Below are 7,985 nucleotides of genomic sequence, written 5' to 3'. Positions count from 1 at the left end.
TACTTTTATCTCATAATTTTGTTTTACTTATGTATTACGCAATAACTTCTCTTCAAGTTGTTTATGTATGAAAGTTTAAATCTTGGTTATTATTTATTGGACTTTTGTATGGGGATGGCCTAAATTTTATGTTGAATACATGAATAATTTCTTATGCGATATATCTCTCACAATCATTTCGACTAACTATTTTTCCAAAATGATTATTGTTAAAATGATTTCATTTCTTATTGCAGTTAAATGATCTTTATTACCAATTGCTTTAAGACATTATTTTAGATTGCATACTCCAAATTTATTCCTGGGTATAGTCATAGCTAGATAGTGTTTAAATTAGGATATATACATGTCATTATTAGTTTAGATTAGATTACTTTTAGCTAAAACATTACTCCACAATATGACATATCACCCCATCAACATTATCATAAATTAGATTGGGAAATTGGTCCCATTATCCCCAGTAGGAGCCACTACACCAAATGGAAAAGGAACTACCAACCAAGGTCCGAACCAAGTGGTTTTCCCCCATGTTGTAAGCAATGATTTTCGAGGCTTCAACATTTTGGCACTAGAAGGAGGGCCTAATTGTGAATGGCAAGTAAATCCAAATCAAGAGGCCATTTGAAGAGTAAAACTCCCTCACCATCACCTCCAACATCTCGATTGCATTCCAAATCTCCTGATCCTAAGCAAGAAGTTGCAAAGAAAACTATAGAAACCACTGCTAAAATCCCAAAGAAGCCAGATCATTCTTCTTCTACTGAAGCCTCTAAAGTCCAATACTTGATTCATAAATTACAGGGGATTTCGTTATCTCAAGAAGAATCTGAGTTATATCAAGATAATGTTACCTCTCAGTGTACCCCATCTCGACGGTTAACTAGAGCACAGAGTGAAAAACATGGAATCCCACTATTCAAATTCCCTCTACCAAGCTGTAAGAAAGCTAAGGAAACACCATCTGAATCTCACGGAGAGGTTCTCTCATCGACACAATCTTCATCTTCATTCATCCCATCCATACCATCACAAGATCAATCATTCACCTTGCCACTCCAGATCGTGATTCACATAGGTACAAGAACTACATCCTTCTCTACCCAATCACCTTCAACCACTGCTACACAGTCTCCTATTCACATACCAGCAATGGCATAGAATCCTCCGAGGACATGGAAAAATTTAGGAGATGTTAGGATGGCTGGGCGTTTACATCAATTGCCAGCTCATCCAGAGAAATGGTTACCCAAATTCAATCCTAATAATGGCCTACCTGCTGAGGAACATATAAACAATTTCATGTTATCCATTAACTTGAATGAAGTAGTAGAAGAAGATGCAGTTGTAAGATTATTCCCATATACCTTGCAAGGAGTAACAGGATCATGGTACTTCTCATTACCATCAGGTTCTATTAATAGTTGGGATGATTTTGAAGAGAACTTCTTAACTAAATTTGGAGATGATAGATCCACGGCTACCCTAATCAATGATCTCTCAAATTTGAAATCCGAACCCAAAGAACCCATTAAATACTTCAACTCTCACTTAAAAAAATTATTAAATAAGAAACCAACGACATCCAAGCCTAGCGATGAGGTCCAAAATGAGTGGTATATTTCTTCTCTCCCTTCAAACACAACTATTGTCATTGATAGAGCTGCCAAATCGACTTTGGCAGAAAATATGAAAGAGGCAATAGTTGTAGAAAAACACATTTTAGCTATAGAAAATAAAAACGCATTAGAAGAATGAAAATATAAGAAAGTGACTTTTAGGGATGACTCCAAGAAGAAAGCAACATTCTGATCTTGAAGGTTTACAAAAAGTCCTCAAAACCATGTCCAACGAAATGGTTGACATCAAAAAATAGGTAGCAAAGACTTCCTCTAAAAAATCTTTTAGACCATTTAGGAGGAATTCCCCTGCTAATCCTAAACCTCCAAAAGCTATATCAAATTCTAAATCATATGGAGAGGAAGATGAAGTTTCAACAAACGAAGAACAAACAGATGATGAAGAAGTGGCGGAGTTGCAATGAATGTGGGATTTTATTCTTCCCAACGAAGAAACTCAAGAAGCACTTCGTGTTTCCACCCAAAGTAAAAACCCTATTGCTTTGCCACAAACAAATCCAAAGCAGAAGGCTTCAATTCCACCTCCCAGGACAAAATAATAGGTAAAAAGTATTCATCAAAATCCACTCAAGCCACTCCCTCTCAATTAGATTCTTCACCTTCAGCTAAAACCCTGATAGTTTTAATGAAATGGAATATAATATTGTTGATGATATGAAGAAGACTAGGGAAAACATCACCTTTCATGAGATTAGAAAATTGAAACACCAGTAGAAGCTACTCCTTAAAGAACTCAAAGTAGTACCTACTTCACCTCTTCCTGCTGCTATGATCTCACAAGCTACCCAAGAAATGGGAAGATCCCCTAGCACCTCTTTAAACAAGATTTATCCAACCGACATCGCTCTGATTGGAGGAAGATATAAATCTCATACTCCTCCATTCCTCCTTATGTTTGAATTTTTTAATAAGAATTTACACAATTGTTTAGTTGATTTAGGAGCTTCATCTAACATTTTACCTATAACAGTTTGTGCAAAGTTGAATGTTCAGCCCCAAAAATCTGATGTACGTATAATACAGTTAGATCGATCTCAAGTCGAAGTTGTTGGGGAACATAGTCAAGTAACCATCAAACTTTCATCAAACCATAAATTTTGTCAAGTCATTGACATTCTTGTGGCTGATATTCCTGAGTTCTATGGCTTAATCCTTAGTAGAGACTGGTTAGAGAAACTTCATGGTTATTTTGCAACTGACTGGTCTCACATGTGGCTTCCCTGTAATGGCAAGCCAAATCAAATAAGGTTTTATCGAGAAAAACATCAAAAGTACATAGTCACAGAGCTAGAAGGAGAAAATGAACTAGTCGCGTATAGTAACAATATCATCAAAAACTACTCAGTGGAGTCATTTCTAAGAAATTTCAGTGCTTACACTTCACCTTTCTTGGAAAACTCTGTTGTATCTCAAGTTGAAAATTTTTCCCACACAGACTCTTCTAAGTGCTTAAATTTTGTAGATAAACCTATAGTTACCTCTTTATTTTGGAAATTATTTTTTGATGGATCTAAATCCAATGATGGAGCAGGAGCGGATGCACATTAGTTAGCCCAGAAGGGAAAAAGACTATGTTAACGTGAAAACTTGAATTTAATTGTACAAACAACACTACTGAATATGAAGCACTAATTCAAGGTTTTTGTAAATCCATTGGCCTTAATATCAAACACCTCGAAGTATTTGGACATTTAGAAATTGTGATTAAGCATGTAAGAAATACTATACCTTTTTTTTCAAGACATTTGAAACACTACCAGTCATTAGTCCAAGACATGACTTCCCACTTTACAGCGTTTAGTATTTCCCCTATTCCAATAATATCACCAACTAGAGAGTCTTTAATAATGACCCGGATATCATAATATTTTTGATATCAAAAGGCTGATATGGTGACCAGATAGTTGATGGAGACCAACATGATACCAACTTAAATAAGAAACATCTAATAACGCTATACCAAAGTCTGTAGTTAAGTTGGAAGATTTATAAGACCTCAAAGATAGATTTAGAAAACCCACCAATTCAAAACTTTAGGGTTCAACTCTAAGGTTTGAATTGATTAACCTTGGAAGTGACCTGAAACCTCAAAATATTAATCTAGGCCTTGAACTTACATCAGATGAAAAATCAGCCTTTATACGATTGTTGAAGAAATACAAGAATGTCTTCACATGGAACTATGAAGATCTTAAAACATACGACACTTATATTATTTAACATATTATCCTCGTGAGGTCTGATGAGAAGCCTATTCAAAAGAAATTAAGGAAAATCCATCCTAATTTAGAAAACCAGATTAAATCTGAATTAAACAAATTGCTGAAAGCCAAGATTATTTTCCCTGTCAGACATTCCCGGTGGGTCTCCAATATTGTCCCAGTCAGAAAGAAGAACGAAGATATTCAGATATGTATAGACTTTTGCAACCTTAACAAAGTTTGCTAAGAGGACAATTTCCCATTGCCTCATATGGAATAGATATTGCAATCAATTGCAGGCTCAGAACTAATTTCTTTCTTGGTTGGATTCTCAAGTTATAAGCAGATCCTAGTACATCCAGATGACCAGCTGAAAACTACATTCAGAACAAAATGGGGCATTTATGCTTATCAAAAGATGCCATTTGGACTAATTAATGCTGGTGCTACTTTCCAGAGAGCCATGGACATAGCTTTCAAAGGTTTAGTAAACAAATCAATAGTGATCTACTTAGATGATATAACTGTATATTCCAAAAGGCGCAGAAATCATCTAAGAGATTTAAAACAAATCTTTGAGTGTTGCCAAAGGTATGGAATTTCTCTTAACCCTAAGAAATATTTCTTCATGTTAAGTGAAGGAAAGCTCCTTGGATTCATTGTGTCCAAAGTAGGGATTCACATAGACCTTGACAAAATAAGAGGAATTTCTGTAATACCTTTACCTCATAACAAAAAATGAATGCAATCTTTCCTAGGTCAAGTTAATTTTGTTAAAAGATTTTTTCGTGACTTCTCACGAATTGTTTTACTTCTCCAATCTATGATAAAGAAAAATTCTCTGTTTAAATGGGGACAATCAGAGCATGAAGCTTTTAACTTGATTAAACAAGCAATCATAAATGCTCCATCTTTAGCAACTCCGAATTTTTCAAATCATTTAATTTTATACACTTTCTCTTACGAGAAATCATATGCAGCCATATTGACACAAGTCAATGAAAAAAAATTTGAAGCCCCAATCTCTTTCTTTAGCTCCAATTTGCAGGGGGTTGAATTGAATTACTCAGATGTTGAAAAATAAGATTTTGTTGTTTTCAAATCAATAAAACACTTTAAACCTTTTCTCCTCAAAACCCACACCAAAGTAATAGTGCCATTCTCAACAGTGAGAAATCTATTAATACAAAGGGATGTAGGGGAGAAGAGAGAAAATTGGTTAACAGCTCTGCAAGAATATGACACTGAAATCAGACCAACAAAAATTATAAAAGGTCAAGTTTTTTGTAGGATGTTAGCAGGAGCATCTAATCTATCAGCACTACAAGACTCAGGTGATGATGTACAAGTCTATGAGGTAAGCCTTTATGACACTGAGTCAAGATATGGTGATATCATATTTTAATTAAAAAATGGATATGCCCCAACGCAATTAAATTACAAGACGAGAAGGGCCTTGAGGCTAAAAGCTAGACAATATCAAATCATCAATGAAGTGTTATTTAGAATAAATTATGATTTTGTTTTACTTAGATGTCTTGAAAAATCTAAGGCATAGAAGGTGTTGCAGGAACTTCATGATGGACCATTTGATGGACATTATGGAGGAGATACCACCACACATAAAATCCTGCATGCCAGCTATTACTAGCCAACATTATTCAAAGATACACACAATTATGTAAGGAGATGTAAAGTTTTTCAGATGGTTGTTGGGAGACAAAGAAAACTTGCATTAACGTTATAGCCAGTCAATATCGAACAACATTTTGAGCAATGGGGATTGGACATAATAGGTGAAATTGTTCCTCATTCTTCTAAGAAGAAAAGATACATCCTTACAACAACTGATTACTTTACAAAATGGGTGGAAGCAATTCCACTAAAGGTAGCCAATTCTGAAAACATCATTGAATTCATCGATCAATTTATCATTACCAGATTTGGTCTACCATCTGCCCTGATGTTTGATAACGCGTATTATTTTTCAGGCAATGCTCTGACAGAATTTTCTCTCAAAAGAGGTTTTAAGCTTAATTACTCTGCTAACTATTATCCACAGGGAAATGGGTTAGCTGAATCTACAAACAAAAATCTTATAAGGATTATTAAACGAACTATTGACCAAAGTCAAAAGAACTAGCATAATCCTTTGATATTTTCTCTATGGGTAGATTGAATAACTCACAAAGCCTCCATTGGCACTTCTCCTTTTAATTTTGTCTATGGAAAAGAAGTTGTCTTACCTACAAATGTAGCCATTCCTTCTTTAGCCTTAGTTTAGTTCATTGAAGAAACTCCTTCCTCTTCTATGCAAGTTAGACAATTACAAATCCTTAAGCTTGAAGAGGAACGAGAAAAGGCCAGAATCACACATGCACATCATCAACAGTTAGCCAAGACTTCCTTTGATTCACATTTTGTAAGTTCAAAATCATTTCAACTCAGAGACCTAGTATTTAAATGGGATAAAGCTCATGAGGAAAAAGGTAAGCATACCATGTTCCAATAAATGTGGCTTGGCCCATTTCAAATTGTTGAAGAAATAGGCCCATCAACCTTTTTATTGTAGGATTTATCAGGCAAGAGAGAATCTCTACCTGTTGATGGGCAAATCTTAAAGAAATATTTTCCATAGAAGATGATATCTTCTATTCACTGTATATTATTGCCTTTATTTTATTTTTATAGAAATAATAATACAAGTTGAAAAACATTTACGTTTTACTTTACAAATGATAGTCTCTTTTTAATTTTGACTTTTCGCTTGTGTAAGTAAAGACTATTATGAAAATGATCTTCACACATGAAACATAGAGCTAAGTTCTATTGCTTCGAAATTGCCTGTTGTCTGCCAAAATTATTTTATCTTTGATGAAACTTAACTATGGAAAGAAATCTTCCCTCTACATCAGTCAAGAAAAGTATCAATAACAAAACAGAGTCTCTCTACACAAAAGCATCTTCAAACTCTACAATTGTCATCCAGAAGCTCTTAAGGAGCCAACAATTCTCCCCACCTAATCAGCTTTCATTTTTAGAGTGTAATTCTAAAATATACTCAAACTTAAAGGATAAGAGGTCTCATCAAGAGTTGGCTTACTAAGATCACAAGGTTATAACTAGCTAACATTACCAATACTGCATATAAAAATAGGGTAATGGCTTGAGATTGTATTAATAGAAAAGAAATCAAAGAAGGACTTCGTGCTAAAATGCTTTGAAATTATTAAGTTTCTTATATAAACTAGGTCCTTAGGTATTTCTCATCAAAACTAAGTCTCGCATCGCATATCGCTATTCGTAGAAGGCACTCCTTAATAAGTTACCTCAAAAAACAAGTGAAATTTGAAATTGTGATGGCATCATTTCCCTTACCGCATCGCATTTCGAGCATTTAAAAGAACACCACAAACTTACTGCCCGTCAAAATTACAAAATGCGATCAAAACCCGGACCCACTCCTGACATACATTACAAACAAATGTTTAGGTCTGCCACTTAGTAAAAAGGTCCTTACATAAAAGACCTAACAAATGAGCTATGTCTTAGAAATAATAACAAGTGGCATGCATCTCGCATCTTGCATCTCGCAGAAACATAAGAGACGATAAAGAAAGAAAAAAGGAATAATGTGATAATGCGATCTACGATATTGGTTCGCAAATCACAAAATCGGCATTATCTCAATTCAAAGGCTCGCCACCCTAGAAGCTTTCTTCCCGACTTATGATGTGGACATTTATGAGCATTAAAGCTAAGAGATAACGAACTTTAGTGGGCATTTAGTGAACGTCAATGGCATTTATGTGTGAAAAGCCATTTAACGTGATATGATATCTTCTTACTTGCATTCAAATAAAACTCCTTTTATCACCTTTACAAGTCGTCTGTATTATTCCATTTCACGTTCATTATTACCTCTGAATATCTGATAGCTGTTGTTTTTTTCCACTTTTAGGAAGAATCCACAGAAAAAATCTTTGGGAGTGATGGTGAAGAAAGGCAAGGTAGTTGCGTCTGAGAAATCAGAAATGACTCCTCTATTTTCAGACATTACATGCAGCAGAGATGGAGGAACCTCTATGTGGGAAACCATGTATAATATCATAGAAGAAGAGGAACCAAGACTACTAGAAACAAA

The sequence above is a fragment of the Pinus tabuliformis genome, chromosome 7 (assembly GCF_031772625.1).
Source record: "Pinus tabuliformis cultivar Carrire ecotype Pingquan chromosome 7, CPIR1, whole genome shotgun sequence".
In the NCBI taxonomy this organism is placed as follows: domain Eukaryota; kingdom Viridiplantae; phylum Streptophyta; class Pinopsida; order Pinales; family Pinaceae; genus Pinus; species Pinus tabuliformis.
Note: the sequence above shows the minus strand (reverse complement) of the source record.